Here is a 17,693-nt window from a genome sequence, read left to right as displayed (position 1 = left end):
TGATATGAATGGTAATCTGATGGCAAGATCAATTCTTCATCAAATCGAATGTACGAGGAACTGTTCAATGATGTTCTTCAGCAAAAATGAAGGTATGATTTGAAAAAAAAGCCATGACACATTCTGTAGTAAGGTGGCATTATTCAGCCAGCATTCATTTCAGTTTGTACTCACAAAAAATGGATCAACCAAATGTATTGGCTGTTGCATAATTCCAGGCTGAAATCTGAGTCTGAGGCATCAACAGAGTGTAAATACCTTTCTCCTTAAGCTAGCTCTGTGACTACATGTCACATTTGCACAGATTAAAATAGTTAGGGAAGAAAAGCAGAGCAATGAGAGGTAAGGATTATGAATGAATCAGTATGGGACCCGTAGTATCGAAGAGGATTAATGGAGGCATTACAATTCAGTCTAGACTAGTTACAGCAGGGTCAGCCTTTTCAAATATATTCTAAAAAATGTGCAATTCAAAATGCATTCCTGTATTTTCCCTGAATCATGTCTTTATTGAATATTTTCATGAAGAAACTTGGATTCCTGTCAAGCCACAAGCCTGATATCAGACATAATCTTCTACACAAGGTGTGATAGCATCAGGTTGGATCTGTGTTTGATGTTGATCTTAGATTTCTTTTCCTCTGCTCCAGTCGTGTCCCGGTTGCCATGACTGAGGTGTGCAGGTCTGGCTGATTGCAGGTGCCACTGCGCTGAAGTTGCTGTCCCAATGAGCAAGGCAGCCAACCCACAGAAACGCACCACCTACCTCATCTCCCTCACTCTGGTGAAGGTTGAGGCTGTGCCAGAGGATGTAGAAGGGAACCAGAGGGAGGCTCCCAGAGGGGGAAGGGAGCCCTAAGAAAGAGGAGGAGCAGGAGGAGGAGGTGAGCAATGCCCCTGAACGGGAGGAAGAACCCGTGTGCATACAAGTGGGGGAAGAGGAGAGCACACAGGGGGGAGAAGAGGTGGAACAGGTGCAGCATGTCAAATATGGCAGTCCCATCGAGAACTGGGGAAGGCTTGAGAGGAGGGAACCTCAGAGAGACATGGTATCAGTCGGTAAAAGCAGAGACACTTCTTTTGTACATCCACCTATTAGGCAAATGGTCAAAGTGTATGGAGGGACTACCTCTGAGGGAACAGTGCGCAGAGAGGGTCCCCGCTCAGAGGCCATGCGCCCTAAAACTGAACTCTACAGAGAGCCCCCCAATCTGTTCCTGAAGGGGGAAAATGGAGCAGACCTGAGCAGTCGCTCTCGTTGCAGCCTCCCTTTTTCCATCCCGCCGCAGGTCAGCCAGCGTCCTGAGGTCCTGATGAGGTCACATGCAGGAGGAAACTCTGCTGGGTGGAGGGAACTCAGAGAAGCCAACGCAGGCCTGTATCACTCTGCTAGGACTTTGGATCGGAGGGATAACCGGTTCGGGGACCAGTCTCCTCTAATGGCAGCTACAACTCTGGGGCCTTACAGGGCGTCCTGGGCTGACAGCGACGGGAGGGGCACGCTGATCCGCCCCGGAGCCCCTGTCAGCGGGGGGTTTTCAGGCATCATGGCCAGGGACAGTCCTCAGGGGGAGAGGTTTAAAACAGTGTCTGTTTCCCTGCCTGCATCTGTAGCCCCCGACATGTCCAGGCTTCAGAGGAAAGGTCCGAGTCGCACCGTGGACAACAGCGACCTGCACTCCCCTCTGAGGACCTGAAAAGGGGGAAGGAGGGCCAGGGAGGGACAATCCAGCGCGCTCCTCCGAAAGACCGAAAGATGCTCAAGTTCATAAGTGGCATTTTCACTAAAAGTACAGCGGCAGCCAGCGTCAGCACCACACCCCCCCTCTATCCAGCTGTGGAGAGGGGCTCCAGTGAGGAAGAAGGTAAGGCCACCTCATGCATTCAAAGTACTCAGAGTATGTATCTTTTTTGATAGGCTTTACATTTAGATACAATATTTCTGTTCACATAATGTCATACATTTCTTCTTATGCTAATGAGCCCCACAGTGCTGCACTTATCAAAATACAGAGGGGAGTAATATCAATAAGGGAAAGTGAACCAACAGGTGACTAAAAACAGCCACATCTGATGTTTTGCTTCCCCCATCGGTGCTCCTTTCGCTTAAAATTAAGTTACCATTATATAGACCTAGATCATTTTTATTTAATGCGATTACACAGGATCACATATTCATTGGAGTCACACCCCCCAATCGTGTACATTTTTACTTAAGCAGAAACATTCTTAGTTTCCCTCTACTCAAATGTGATGATTTGCTGCTTGTTTGGACTTATATGATCATTCTCAGTATGTTCAGGGGCATTGCACTTTTGGGTTAAGCTACTTGAATACATCACATTGGATTAAAATAATTGTCATGGGCATTTTCTGACTTTTCAGACCAAAGAAATCAATTACTTGAATCCTCACAGGACCTGGTTATGACAATAATCGTAGCAGCCCGATTGACCACTAGATTTAAAAAATGTTTATCTTAATGTCAAGTTAACCAGCTTCCTTTATAAAAAAAGATCTATTTTCAAAAGAAAACAACACCTGTAACTATAACATAACTGCTAAAAAGAGTATGAAGAATATACAACTAAACTACAACCAGCAATAAAAAACACTTTAAATGTATTCATGTTGATGACTAAGAACAGATTCTTCTTTATCTGCTTCACTGCACATTTTAATAGTAAAACATTTGGTAACTACAGATGTTAAAAAGCTTTCTGCATACGTTTTCAATAATGTACTCAATGTTTTAGATAGAGTTATTCCCCAAACCCTGACTCTCAAACAATTAGACATGAGTTCAGTCTTGTCAAAACGACGACAACACTTCATGAAATATTGTCATCAAATGAAGGAAATGATGCTACTTTATCAATCTTAATCGTATTGATATATTCTAAAGAAAATCATCGTTGACAGAGAGTGTGGTATTAGAGTAAGCTCTGAATAATTTGTCAGGAGTAAGTGGGACATGAATAATTAAGGTTGGGGATACACAGAGCTGTGTTCATCGGAGGAGCGAGGAGAGCGGGAACCTGCTACTTCCTGCTCTGTGCGTGGAGTTAATCAGCATTCAAATGGAGCCCATTCATTCGCCGACGCTGTGTTTAAGTGTTGGAAGCGGCATAATCAACATTGTGTCATGTTGAACCTATAATTTCCCCATGTTGTGTCAGTATCCTAATGATATACAAACATAATTGATTTAATTAAGAAAATGTAATTTTCAAGGCGTTTTTTAGTATTTTAGCACCATGTGTACACAGGTGGACATCGTGTCTCTTTGCCTCTCGCACACGTCTCTGTATCCAAGAGAGACCAGTTATTGTATAGAGACCCGGGCTGGAGGCTTCTGGAAAATGGAGTTGCCATGGCAACAGCAAGCCGTGAGAGATGCTATTTGGTCTGTGATGTGACGCTGTTGATGGAGGAAGGGGGGTTGGTGGGTATGGGGGTCGCCCAAAGAAGGGGATGAGGGAGAGTCGAGGGGTTTAAACTTGGAATCTGTGTCCTCAGAGAGCAGAGGCTCCGCCCAAGCTGAACGTGACCCAGCAGAGTGAGCGTGTTTCTGGGTGTGTGTGTATAGGTGTGTGTGTGTGTGTGTTTTGAACCGTGGGGGTCCCTTTGAACATGGTTTCTGCATTGATTTACATCTGTAGCCAGTGATATTCAGAGAGTGTGAACAGTATGTGTTTACCTGCAGGTGTCCACACTGGTAGTCATTTATCTATCTCTGTTTTGCCACATACTGCATCTGCAGATGTCCTTCAAGAGAGTGTGTGTGTGTGTGTGTGTGTGTGTGTGTGTGTGTGTGTGTGTGTGTGGTGTGTGTGTGTGTGTGTGGTGTGGTGTGTTTGTGTGTGTGTGGGTGTGTGTGTGTGTGGTGGTGTGTGTGGTGTGTTTGTGTGTGTGTGTGTGGTGTGTGTGTGGGTGTGTGTGTGTGTGTGTGTGTGTGTGTGTGTGGTGTGTTTTATTGCATGTTCATTCACGGAGTAAGAGCCAAGGCAATCAAACCAAAAGGTTTAGTTCAGGGGTGTCAAACTCAAGGCCCGGGGGCCAAATCCGGCCTGCGACCTCATTTTATGTGGCCCGCAAGAGCTTGCAAAGAATACAATATACAATACAAGAGGTGTAATTGTTGAATATTTGCTTTCAATTATTTGTCCTAGACTTCTGCTTTCAGACGTAGTTATTTAGGAAGATTTGACCAGAACTGATAATAATCCAATGCAGGGCAACAATGTAATATAATACATTATTTAATATATATTATATATTATATATTTACATATGTATATTTTATATATAATTAAAATTACAACCGGCCCTTTGAGTGCAACCATAATGCTGATGTGGCCTAGGATGAAATTGAGTTTGACACCCCTGGTTTAGTTGAAGTTCTGTACAAAAATATCCTCAGCAAGTTATTGATTGAACTAAACCTTTGAAATTGCGGTTTGTCAGTAGTGGAAAGCATGATACATATATATTCATTAAAAATAGATACTCTAGTTTTAAAAATAATTTCAATTAACATTTTCTTGACACCAGTGGATGTATCTACATTATCCAAATGGAGGTACAGTACTCCATCATAATATATCATATATAGTTTATAGAACAGATACCCATGACCTAACAGTTAAATAAGAGTAAAAGTTAGGATTAGGATACATTTGATCAGTTGCTGTAGTGACGTACCTCCACACAATGACATTAGTAAAAACTGAACAAATGGAGGTAACTGTAATGACTGTGTCATTTCATTTGGCCTTGTTTCTTATTTGAGTATATTTTGCGCCAAATCTGATAATTTACTGAACCCACTGCAACACAAGAAACCTGCACAGCTGGGGGATCATTCTAAGCAGATTGAGGAGATGAAGTAGATATATATTTAGTCATAATCTCACAACCTATTTCTCATCATGACACTTGGAATACAATGTTCAATTTTTATATTAACACTTAGTCATAATGGTGTTCCTATTAGTAAAAGCAAAGCCAATAAAACCAACACAAGCACAGATAACCCTAATACATCGTTAGTGTTACATTTCAAATACGATGCATCGTGGTGCATTGGTTTTTCACAGGGAGATATGAAATCAAATTAGCACTTATTTCTGTTTAAATTATAGCTTTTGACTTCATGGGGTTGATTTATATCTTAATAATATTAATAAATAAGTGATTCAATTCGGTGAAATGTCTGATGCAATACAAAAGCGTATGAAAAAGGACAGAGCAATGAGTTTGTTTTTCTCTGGAGAAGCTGACGCCTGCCGCAGTCTGAAATCATGCTCTGTAACTAGATGAAGTCCACTTGGCAGCAGTTATCCTCTATCATTTCTAAACAGCCATTTCATATTAATCTGATACTAAATAAAGTTGCACATAAAGAAACCTAAACCACAACTTTGTTAATTAAGTTTGAAAACATCCATCCAAAAGTCTTTTGGTCCCAGCTTCAGGCTTAAAGACGTATTTTCTTTAAAAAAACTCTGTTGCAATAATTTCACTTGTGCTGTTTTAGACACTTTGATCAATATCACATACTGGATTCGGCACATTGCGTGGACTTGCAGGTCTCTGGCTGACTCAATCAAAGAGGCCCAAACTCCTGTATCAAAACATGCCTGATGTGTTTAACTTTTTTAATGCAAATCTTTTAATTTCTCCCTGAAACGGCAGAGCACCACGTGAGATAATCCGTCTTGTTTCACTAGACACTTACTTATATAAAATTCATTGGGATGTGGGAAACTGCCCTGGGAACAAAATGAATTATCTCACTACGGTCTTTCTTTCTTTTACAAAGAAAAAAAACAAGAAATATAGATTTTCAAAGGAGGCTGAGTAAAACTATGAGCTACTTGTTATTTTGCAGTGTAACCCTACTATAAGGTCACACAGTATTGCGTATATAGCAATGTTTTAGCAAACTTAAGATATCTGGCATGCTCACTAACTCCTTTGGACTTGCACAGTTTTACACTTGATTGCATCTTTTGGTGCTCACTCACTGTGACTGGGTGGGAGCTGCAGCCTCCCTGCACCCAGGGGGGGGGGGGGAGAACTCTGATTCTGCTCACTGTACTGCGTCGACACAGGCACTCAGAAAAAACTCATTTTAAGGATGGAAGTAGGCTTTCCTCTTTTCTAACTTAGCCAGAAGTAAGAAGCAGTTCGTACTGTAACTACTAGCATATTTTTGGTAGATTTACAATTAGCTTAGCTTAGCACAAAGGTGTGGGAGCAGGGTTAGCCTTGTTAGCTTTTTTAAACCAGCCACCAGAGGTAATCTCCTTATTGTGAAAAGTTTACACATTTTCTTGAATCACTAAACACCGGGTGACTCATGTATTTGGTACTGACTGGATGCTAATAACACACACCATGTAAATACGACAGTTTTGGAGTTTCTAAATGTATTTGTGTTGCTGTTAGTGGAGGCTAACCAATTGTATTACCTATTTAAGGCAGGACATAAAGAACAACCTGTATGAAACACTCATCAGACATTTTCAAATAGTTCGTTATCTTGCTCAGAATTGAAAAAGATATTAGGTAGACAAAAATGGACGTTGTGTTTTTAGCCCAGCTTAGCACAAAGAGTCGAATAGCAAGGGGGAACTGTTAAACTAAATGTTAGCCCTGCATCAAATACCTTACATATTTAGAAAGCAAAAACAATATGTATACCTAATGAATCCCCTCTCCTTCTCTTCTGCTGTATTATTTCCTCCTTCAGCTGCATGTACCAGCAGTCAAGAATGGACCATGAGCCAAACTATACAAGAGCTTCAATCTGGTAAGCATCAGATATAGTGTACCTTTACAAGCTGATGGATGGGATTCATCACTAAACTAATATTTTCTCTCCCCTATCTGTATGTGTTTGTGCTCTAAAGGGTGTTTTGGAGGTCTGTGCAGTGGGAAGTCCGCTCTTGTCCACAGACATATGACTTGCAGTTACCTTCAGATGGAGAACACTGAGGTTGGTTGTCACATGTCCTCATCTACAACCATGATGTGTGTTCTCTATGACAATGGAGCTTATACCGGCAGCTACATGTCATTTAGATGATCCATTAATGTTATCAGTTTGACATGTTAGTATACAAAGTCAAACTGTATTCACACTTTTGTATTTTCAGGGCGCCAGTGCAGTAAGGACGTCCTGGTTGATGGACAGAGGCCACTTGATGATATTCAGAGAAGAGACAGAACTCCCAGATGCTCAGGTGGGTTTGACCTTGGACAACTCAATTTGAACTTGATGTAATTTATCTCTTGGGTACTTTAATGCTCTTGTTCTTCTCCTCTCTTCTCTCCAGTTTGCATGTTGGGTGGATGCAGTAATCTTGGTCTTCAGTTTGGAAAATGAGGCCAGCTTCCAGGAAGTTTACAGAATCTACCACCAGCTCGCTATGCACCGGCCCGTCTCTGAGATAGCTTTCATCGTAGTCGGTACTCAGGGTAAGACACTCGCCTTTTAATTCAATTTGGGGTGGTATTGGCAATACCTGTGATATCCAAATTACAAAATATTGATTGTTATTCATACAAATATGATAATATCGTCTTAACAGTCCAGCGCCTCTTTATTAATGTCAGTTTCTTCCTGTTCTTGGTTTGTCTCCTTTATGCAAAGCATCCCACACAAACACATGTAATTAATTACATGTACAAGATGACTGATAGCATTTTTCTTTTATTATTTTCTATAGATGTCGCACTAATACCTTTATCTTGAATTGTTGTGGCCACGATACTAGTGACATAAAAATCAGATATTATATTTATTATTTGTGCTTTTTCTAGATAAAATCAGCAGCACCAACCCCAGAGTCATCGATGATGCCAGGGCCAGACAGCTCTGCTCTGATGTGCGGCGTTGCACGTACTATGAAACCTGTGCGACGTACGGCCTCAATGTCAACAGAGTCTTCACTGATGGTATGTGAGCAAACCTGAGCTTTGAGGATTCTGCCATAGAAGATGCAGATATATGAAGATTGTGTGTCAATTGTATTTGTTCCACAGCTGCTCAGAAGATCATGGCAGCTAAGAAGCAAGCTGCCCTCCTGGCTTCCTGTAAATCTCTCCCTAACTCTCCCAGTCACTCCGGAGGCTCCACCCCAGTGTCGGGGGTCTTCCCAGGACAGGTTAGACCACCATCTGTTCACTGATCATTGACATATATCTTGTTTTATTGGTTGAATTGCATATTTGAGTCTTGCTGTCAGGCCCTTTTTAAAGGCAGTCAGCATACTGTTGTATCAAACTCAATTAAATATGATTTCATCATCCCCACCCCCTCCTCCTTTCCTCTCTCCTCTCTTTAGGCCAGTAATGGTGGTCAGAGCAGTGACTACTCCTCATCACTTCCCTCCACTCCCGTGATCAGTCATAAAGAGATTGGAAAAACTTTGAGAGGCGAAAAGCAGGACAGTGCCACGCCTGGATCCGTCCGCAGTGCCACTCGGAGACGCACCCCCAGATTTGCGGTACATAAAGGGAATGTTTTTTGAGGGGCCCAAGGAGCAGTCTACTTCATTTCCCTCTTTATTGATTTTCCTTTCATTTCTCGAAACAACTACACATTGTTTGCCATTTAGCCATGTTTGAAACTAAACATGTTTGAAACACATTTAAAAATATCAAATTATATATTGATAAAGTTATTCAGAATGATGAAATGTACCTTTTATTAAGAAGAATTACACAAACCTGGATCAATGTGGTGCTGAATGATGATTCAATATTAATGTTAAGTCTGTGGCCACTATTAGTTTTGGGGTTTTTTGTAGTCTCTTGCTTTAAAACTACTGTAGGGTGTATTACCTGATATGTATAAGCTCATTCGCACAAGTGATGGCTGAATGGCTCTAATATTTAATCAGTTTCTTTAATTATCACATTTGGAAGAAAGGTTACGCAGTCAGCAGAAAATCCAAATACTTCTTATGGATTTTTAACAAAATGCAGAGCAATTCATAACAAAAACGTCCATAATTCATGAGCCCTTTATTGTATTCTTTAACAAAGTGCCCCATTCACGCCTCAGTTATTGCTCCTCTTGTACTTTGTCTAGGGTCGGAGAGGCAGTGACTCAAACAGAAGGAGTGCAGAGTGTAAGGGAGATCTGGGCAGTGGACGCTTCATTCCCATCAAACAGGTAGGACACAGATTTGCATTTGATGAAAAAACAAATATGATATATCTAATGACCCTCGGCAGCTGACATCGCACCAGCAGTCATTTCAAATCAAATATTTGAAAGCAGTTTTATCATGTGGAGCGGTGAGGTGTTGTGATCTCCCATATTGGCCTGATGAATAGCAAAGTTGCTGTTTTTGGCAGGCAGCAGTCGACACGCTGCCGAAATGTGAGAGATGAACACACAAGACGTTTGCAATAAATTCTCACTCTTCCATTTTTTTCACCTCCATCAGGGCATCTTGCTGAAGCGCAGCGGGAACTCGCTCAACAAAGAGTGGAAGAAGAAGTATGTCACGCTGTCCAACGACGGCATACTGTCCTATCACTCCAGTGTCAATGTGAGTCAGAGGGTTGACGGAGCTCAAAAGGATTGGTTCATGCTGAAAGCACCACTGACAGCTAGTGGTTGATGTGTAATGGCTGGTGTTTGCTTGGCAGGACTACATGCTGAACGCCCCCGGGAAGGAGATGGACCTGCTGCGCGTCACAGTGAAGGTGCCAGGGAAACGGCCGCCTCGTGCTGTACCTGCCGGGGGGCTTCCAGTCGGGCTCAATGGACGCGTCAAAGATGTGCCGGGTCCAGAGGGTCTCAGCCCAGGTAAACAAATATACCTACATATATACATCATATATTCTTTAGATGCCTTTTAAAGTATACACTCAACTGATTCCTTTACCCAAATCAATGTACATGCATGAATCGATATGAAAAGATGTTGTTTACTATGAGAGGATTAATAGAACTATACTTTGCTTGAATAGCAGTGGCTCTACACACTGGCCCTTTGCTCTGTGAAGCTGGGCTCTATAGACATGTTTTCGATGTTCTAGTCACAAATCAAAACTCACCTCTTCAGAACTACTTCTAAAGGGGCCCTATTATGCTCAATTGTAGGGTCATATTTGTATTTAGTGTTATTACAGTGACCTGTTTACATGCTTTTATGTTCAAAACGGTCTTTATTATTTTCATACTGCCTGTGCTGCATCACCTCTTTTCACCCTCTGTCTGAAACTAGAGCCCAGTCTGCACTGATTGGTTAGCTGGCCGGCTCTGTTGTGATTTGTCAACCGCTTAGAGATGTCCCGCCCCTTAGCCTATCACATACAATGTGTTGGAGCACTAGCCAATAGAAGTGCAAGCTACATAGTGATGTCATTATGTTACTGAAGTAAACAAAGGAGTCAAATCAAGGCTTTTCAGGCAGGGGGGAGTGTGTAGGAGAGAAACCCTGTTGGCATGTACATGCACACAAACCCTTATAACATGCTACAGGAAAGGGAAAACCCCAAAAAGCATAATAGGGCCTCTTTAGTGTTTAATTAATGTATTGTTTTGTTGTTTTAATGATGTTTTATGATTTTGACCCAGTAAAGTGTCTTTGAGAACCTTAAAAGGCGCTCTATATATAACATTTATTGTTATTATTATAGCGTTGTAAGAGAAATGTGGAACCTCCTGACCCTGCATAGTAATGAGCGTTTGGGGAAAAGCAGCCAACACAAATACATAAATCCCCTGATCAGTGGATTGTTAAGACGTTGTTTGTGAAGAGGGGTAAAGCTTCTCTGGAGAGGAAAAATGTTGCAAGGGAATGCTAAAGCTTTTATCTCAGTTCATTTATTTGATTCTAGCAGCTCTGTTTTACATTTGATGTTTGTGTAAGTTTGTGTTACTTTATTAAGTGCATGCTTGCTTTCATCCTTGCAGTCCCTGTGAGCGCCAGCAGCCTCCTGCAAGTGGAGGAGATGGAAGGACTCGGTGGTGCACTGTTCCTGAGGAGCAACAGAGGCGTGCAGCGGTGTCCCTCCACACTGTCTAACAACGCTCAAAGTGTTGGTGAGTAAGGAACCTTTCTGTGCATATATTTAGTCTAACCAACATGCATTGGATACATTTGTTTTTGTGTGTGTAATGGGGTTGGCAGACTCTGCAGTAGAGGGTGTGTCCAGCTCCTCCTCCACCAAAGACGTAGGCTCCTCCTCCCCGCTGACGGACAGGAAGAAGCATCGCAGGAAGAAGAGCATTAACCAGAAAGGAGACGCAACCATTGGCCCAGCAGATGGTAAACCCTTTTTTTCAGCATTTAGCAAAACAAAAAACATGCTGTGATCATTTCAGTATGACTTTAGTTGTCTGAATAGTAATAGCAGTTATCGATTACTTAAAATGGGATACTTTCAACAACTAACTTTTAATATTTCCTGTTTTCTTTCCTCTCATACAGCCAAGCGCAAAATGTGGAAACTGAAAAGCTTTGGTAGCTTAAGAAACGTAAGCAAGACAGGTAATGTTGATCTGTCACGTTGCATCTTTTGCACTCAGTCAGACCCTCTGAACACTGTCAGTTTGTCAAGCTTTTGTCAACATAACAAATATTTTAACTACATGTATTTCAATTTGAGAATGTGGTTATAATTGTACACTTCACTAACGCTTATGCCTAATATTGACCAGACAATATATCTACTTCAGAATGACATTTCAAAAACAGAATACCTGCTGAAAAATGTCTTGCTTCTATGTTTGTGTTTCTCTGTGTCAGATGAGGATAACTTTGACTTCCTCATCGTGTCGAGCACCGGCCAGACGTGGCACTTTGAAGCTCAGAGTGTGGAGGAAAGGGACTCCTGGGTCGCAGCCATCGAGAGTCAGATCCTGGCAAGCCTGCAGCTGTGTGAGAGCAGCAAAAACAAGGCAAGAATGAAAGAAAAAGGCAGCAATAGTTTAATGGACGAATAAGGTCAGTATTAGGAATAGTTTCACATTTGATGCAGTCACAAAGCAGGTAGAAGCCCTAAAGGCCCTGTCACACTGTCCCGAAATTGACACCCGATGGACACACGAATATGGAATTGTGAATTTCGCACGAAGATGGCCCCGAACCACACACGAAGGCAACATTTGCATTACATTTAAGACATACAACTGCAATGAAAGTACCAAAAACAATTATGTTACAGTACTATGATACTGTACTGATATCTTCAGACTTTGTTCTTTACTTTATCCGTCTTTATATGTAGAAAATATTACGTTTTCTCCGTAATGTTGTTTCCATAACAACAACAATTTCCTGTCAACTGTCCTTCAAAATAATATATTATATCCTTTTTAGTTTCACAGAACACAAATTGGGTTATTTACATAATATGTTTACATGATTTTGTTGTGCAATAAAACAACCCAATGGACACACGATAAAGGAAATGTTCAAATTCGGCTGTGATCGTAGCAACATCGGGCTGTTCGTGAGGGCATCTTAAGCCTTCGTATGACCGCCGGTGGAGTTTCTCAGGCACCGGCAGCAACTTCGTGAGCGGAGGCAAAATCTTTGGCATGCCAAAAAATTGCCGAAGGACCTTGCGAAGGTTCATTTTCGTGTTGAATTCGTGTGTCAATTTTGCCCTTCGTAAGGCCATCGTGAGGGCATCTTGTTATCATCGGTGCCATCGGGCATTCGCCCCGATCAGAGTGAGGCACAAGATGGCTTAGATGCCCTCACGAATGGCCCGATGTTGCTACGATCACAGCTGAATTTGAACATTTCCTTTATCGTGTGTCCATCGGGTGTCAATTTCGGGACAGTGTGACAGGGCCTTTAAGCAGTTACAATGTCATTTTGGTACAGCATAATGTTCACCTTTATTAGTATTATGTGGCCTCAAATGCTCCTGCTTGAACCAACGCGGGCAGAGCAATACACCCGGGGTTATAGTTATGCAGATTAGCTGCTGGAGCGCAATACTGCATGGTACCCATTATGTCATGAAATAGTGTCTCCATTTTCCTCTGCTCAGACCACCTCTTAAAGCAAACAATTATTTAGCAGAGACACACACAAATTATATTAGTTTATGAGTGTAGTTTATTCCACACAATTATTATAAAACATAACATGTACACTTTATACAAAACATATCAATATGTAATATATATTACATTGTACATATATCCTATAAGCGCTCATCTTTTCACTCCATGAAATGTAAATTCATATTTAAAAGCGACATTATCTGCCCTTGGAAGAACAAGAGGGTTGTATAATCCTTTCTGTGTACTTGCACCCTGGGGCTCCTGGATAAGAACAGTTTTCTCACAGGAGAAGCTGGCCCTGGAAACTCTTACTGCTTCTAATTTTAAAAAGGGATGAGGGCAGCTCATTTGATTGTCCATTACCAAAACCCACATCATTTCCTTGAGTGTTTGTGGCAAACTAACAGTCCTGTCTACTAATGGACTGTGCTGGTTTCTGTTCCTGTGTGGGGAGTAAGTCCTTGTTTGGGATTAGATCATCTCTAAATATGATAATTGCCACTAAGATAATTGTTCTGCTAATTATTGCGCAAACCAAATGTTGCATTACTTTATTCATGTTATAGGGATTGTATGTCCTAGGAGGCCAACACCACTCATTGTAATGCTTTTAATGGTCATGATAATGATGATAGCCATCTAGCGCCACTTTTCTCATTGTTAATAATTAGAGCAGTTATCAGAGCTTGTTTAACAGCAGGTTAGTTTGCTGATGTTTCTCTCATTTAAAACATACACTGTTTGGTTTCCCCAGGCCCGCAGGAACAGCCTGAGCGAAGCAGTGGTTCTGCAGGCGATCCGCAACGCAAAGGGGAACAACTTCTGTGTGGACTGTGATGCTCCAAGTTGGTACCACACATCAACAGCTTTTCTCCTCTTTGTATGCATTTGTATCTCTCTGCTTTTGGTCTTTCCACCGGCTGACACTTACTGTATTTTAAAATACAGTATGTGAGAAAAATGAATTACTATGTAGAGTAGTTAACATGCAATTAACACTGAAACGGTGAGAGAATCCCAAATTATCCCAGTGCTCGTTTGTGTACCATCACTCTTAGGCACAATCTCAGTCTGAGTCGTGTGTGTGTGTGTGTGTGTGTGTGTGTGTGTGTGTGTGTGTGTGTGTGTGTGTGTGTGTGTGTGTGTGTGTGTGTGTGTGTGTGTGTGTGTGTGTGTGTGTGTGTGTGTGTGTGTGTGTGTGTGTGTGTGTGTGTGTGTGTGTGTGTGTGTGTGTGTGTGTGTGTGTGTGTGTCATGTGCGTGCGCGCTGTTTTATTGTGTGAATTTGCTGACTTATTTATTAGGGAAAGAGATGGAAGTCATCACCTAAATGCCTAACTAAAATTGAACCAAGTTCTCATCCAAGCCTTTAAATAATAAATAAAAGTATGTGCCTCTGGAGGGAAACATGTTATATTGAGAACTGTACATAATAATGATAAATAGGAAGCGACATACACACATTTTCAAGAATATTCTTGAAAATGAATAGAATTAATGTTTATGCAAAGTGTCATTAATATACACTGTATTTAGAATCTGGATCTCAATATGAATAAACCAAACAAAAATAGATCAAATACTGAATATTCCTCCCAGTTTGAAGTGCCAATGTTTCTGGGGAATATTATGTTTGGCACATTGGCCTCAGATTAAACAGCCCTGCTTTAAAACCTGTCCAAATAGGATTTCACACAACTTCTGTCATTTTCATGGGAAGACTTGGCAAAACTGGCATACTTAAATGTCACACAGCAAATTAAATGGTAGAAATCTGTCAACAAAATCAACATAGTTCAGTTTCAAATAAACTAGCGACTTCATTTGTTGTTTGCACCCTTTTTTCTCTAAGATCCAACCTGGGCCAGTCTGAATCTGGGCGCTCTCATATGCATCGAGTGTTCAGGGATCCACAGAAACTTAGGAACCCACCTGTCGCGTGTTCGCTCGTTGGATCTCGATGATCTTCCACGAGAGCTCACGCTGGTTCTCAGTGCCATCGGTAACCACATGGTCAACAGTGTATGGGAGGGGCGCACGCTAGGCCGTAAACCAGCTCCTGATGCTTCACGGTAAACACCATCATGTCATGTGACTAAACACTGCTCTAGCTAAATGTTGTGTTTTGGTATGAGCTGCAATCTTAGAAATAGTGTCATGTAAGTTGTATGTTAAGTTTCACTAGAGCGATATTTTGTTGTCATTCTTGTACTTAAGAAAGACAAGAAATGTATTTCACTGAATATTCATTATTTCTCTTTGCTTTCTTTGCTTGTTTAGTGAGGAACGGGAGTCGTGGATCAGGGCCAAATATGAGCAGAAACTGTTTGTGGCGCCGTTGCCCCCTCCCACTCCTGGCGAGGGCCCAGACATTACACTATCTGGCCGTCTCCTGCTGGCAGTGATGGAGCACAATCTCCCCAAGCTGCTGCTCCTGTTGGCCCACTGCTGTAAGGAGGATATTAACGCTCCTCTCAGCCTGGCGCTCTCCTGCAGGTCGCTGCTAGCGCTGCGGCTGCCCGCCTCTGCCCTGCATGCTGCCTGTCAGCAGGCTGATGTGGTAATGACGCAGCTTCTTCTTTGGGTACGTTTTCCTCCTTCTCTTGTTAAAAAAACCTTAGTGGGTGTTCTAATACATACTACTGAAGAAATAGGAACTTAAAGTGTAGTATTGACAAGGTGTGAAATGGTTTTACATTCCTTCTATATGTGAAATATCATGTAGAGTTATGAAAAACTGGCAAGATAATAAATGTTACCCTTCAAGAACCTCTAAGTAAATCCCTCAGCAAAAAAACAAAGCTTTATAACCGATGACTCAGCAGACCGCTCAAGGTGATCTACACGTAGGAGGAAAGGAATTAAAGCTCATTGAGTCACACCATGTTGAGATTATTTAAGACAGGCCTGTCTGGTTGAAGTTGGAATTTATTCCACAGATAAAACTTCCTTAAGGGTATAATATATTTCTTTTGTTGGTTGATGCTTACAAACACTCACATTTAAGTTAACCACAGACAGAGAAAGAGCAGCGTTGGCTGAGCTAACTGTGTGAATGAAGAGATGGAGAGACGTCAACAAGAACACAGCAGCAAATCAGAAAAAATAAAAGCCAAATTCTGATTGTTGCATGGCATATTGTTAAACACAAACAAACACACCCACACCCATTGGGTACCGGATTTTGAATGAAAGCAGTGGAAGCACACCCAGGGGATGGGGGAAGGAGGGGTCATAAAACACAGCGTAATACCAGCCCGTTCTCAATCCAGGTCATCAAACTATTTCTATTTTATTTGTATTAACTAGCACATCTCAAAACATTCTCTTGCACTATTTTATCTGTTTTATTTGTTCTATGTCCTATATATACTCATGTTGCACTGTTGGAGGAGCCTGTGACCTAAGTTTATCAATGCCATATCTCCACTGTAGCTAATGTGCACATGACAATAAAGCCTTGAATCTTGAAGATCTTGAATCAAATACCACTACTTCGTAACATATGGACAGAAAAGGGTGCAGGTGCATCAAAGAGGAATTTTGCTACCTTAAAATGGAATGAGTTGTGTCATTTGCCAGGTGTTACACACCCATGTGGGGCCTAAAAGTAATTTGCTGACACCCCTAAAAGAGAAGGTCCAGGCAGAGGGTCTGTCCATAAATTATGATTGAGAGGGATTACTTTTCAATGAGTTCATTCATTATATATTTTAGGGAAAATGCCGCATATTAAACCTTTAACATTTAGAACATAACATAATCTAATCCATTGATTTCTCTTCTTTATTCGATTGACTGCAGTACGGCTTTGATGTCCGGTACCGGGATGCTCAGGGCCACACCGCTCTGGTTCTGGCTCGCAGTGCTGGCAGCCAGGAGTGTGTCGACATTTTACTGCAGCACGGATGCCCAAATGAACCGGCCTCCTCCTTCACTGTCGCGACGACAGTTGGTTTTACAGCAGCTGCCACACCCAGCTTCCCTGTTGCCATGACGCCGAGCCTGACGGTTGCTACGACACTGAAGATCTCGCACAAGAACAGCGGCGCCAGCTTGAGTTACAGTACCTCTAGAAGAGCAGTGTCGTAAACTGTGTGGTGTGGTCAATGTGTGTGTGTGTGTGTGTGTGTAGTTTGCCCTCATACGGTCCTGTACCTTCACACAGGCCTACAGGACTGATGAACATGTTGCCAGATGTTGCACTTCCTGATGTTTTAAAGGCTGTGTGTGTGTGTGTGTGTGTGTGTGTGTGTGTGTGTGTGTGTGTGTGTGTGTGTGTGTGTGTGTGTGTGTGTGTGTGTGTGTGTGTGTGTGTGTGTGTGTGTGTGTGTGTGTGTGTGTGTGTGTGTGTGTGTGTGTGTGTGTGTGTGTGTGTGTGTGTGTGTGTGTGTGTGTGTGTGTGTGTGTGTGTGTGTGTGTGTGTCAGGGATGAATACACACTGGTAATAACACAGTCACATGAGGCTACTAGAATGATTTAACCAAAACAAAAAGATACATTTTCCTTACTACACTTTCTACATAAGATAAAAGGACATGACGTTACATTCAGATGCCTCATTAGGAATGTATTGCACTGTGTACCAGCCGGTATGATTCATATTTCATCATGCAGTCGATATTCAACCTTATTCTCCGCTCAG

General features: G+C 41.9%; 1 pseudogene; it reads left to right on the top strand.

The window, feature by feature from the left end:
* Positions 1–6: 6 nt before the first annotated feature.
* LOC117446166 (arf-GAP with GTPase, ANK repeat and PH domain-containing protein 1-like) lies at positions 7–17,312 on the top strand (annotated as a pseudogene).
* Positions 17,313–17,693: the final 381 nt, after the last annotated feature.

Source organism: Pseudochaenichthys georgianus, chromosome 5 (assembly GCF_902827115.2).
Source record: "Pseudochaenichthys georgianus chromosome 5, fPseGeo1.2, whole genome shotgun sequence".
NCBI lineage: Eukaryota > Metazoa > Chordata > Actinopteri > Perciformes > Channichthyidae > Pseudochaenichthys > Pseudochaenichthys georgianus.
This window is presented reverse-complemented; position numbering and strand designations above follow the sequence as displayed.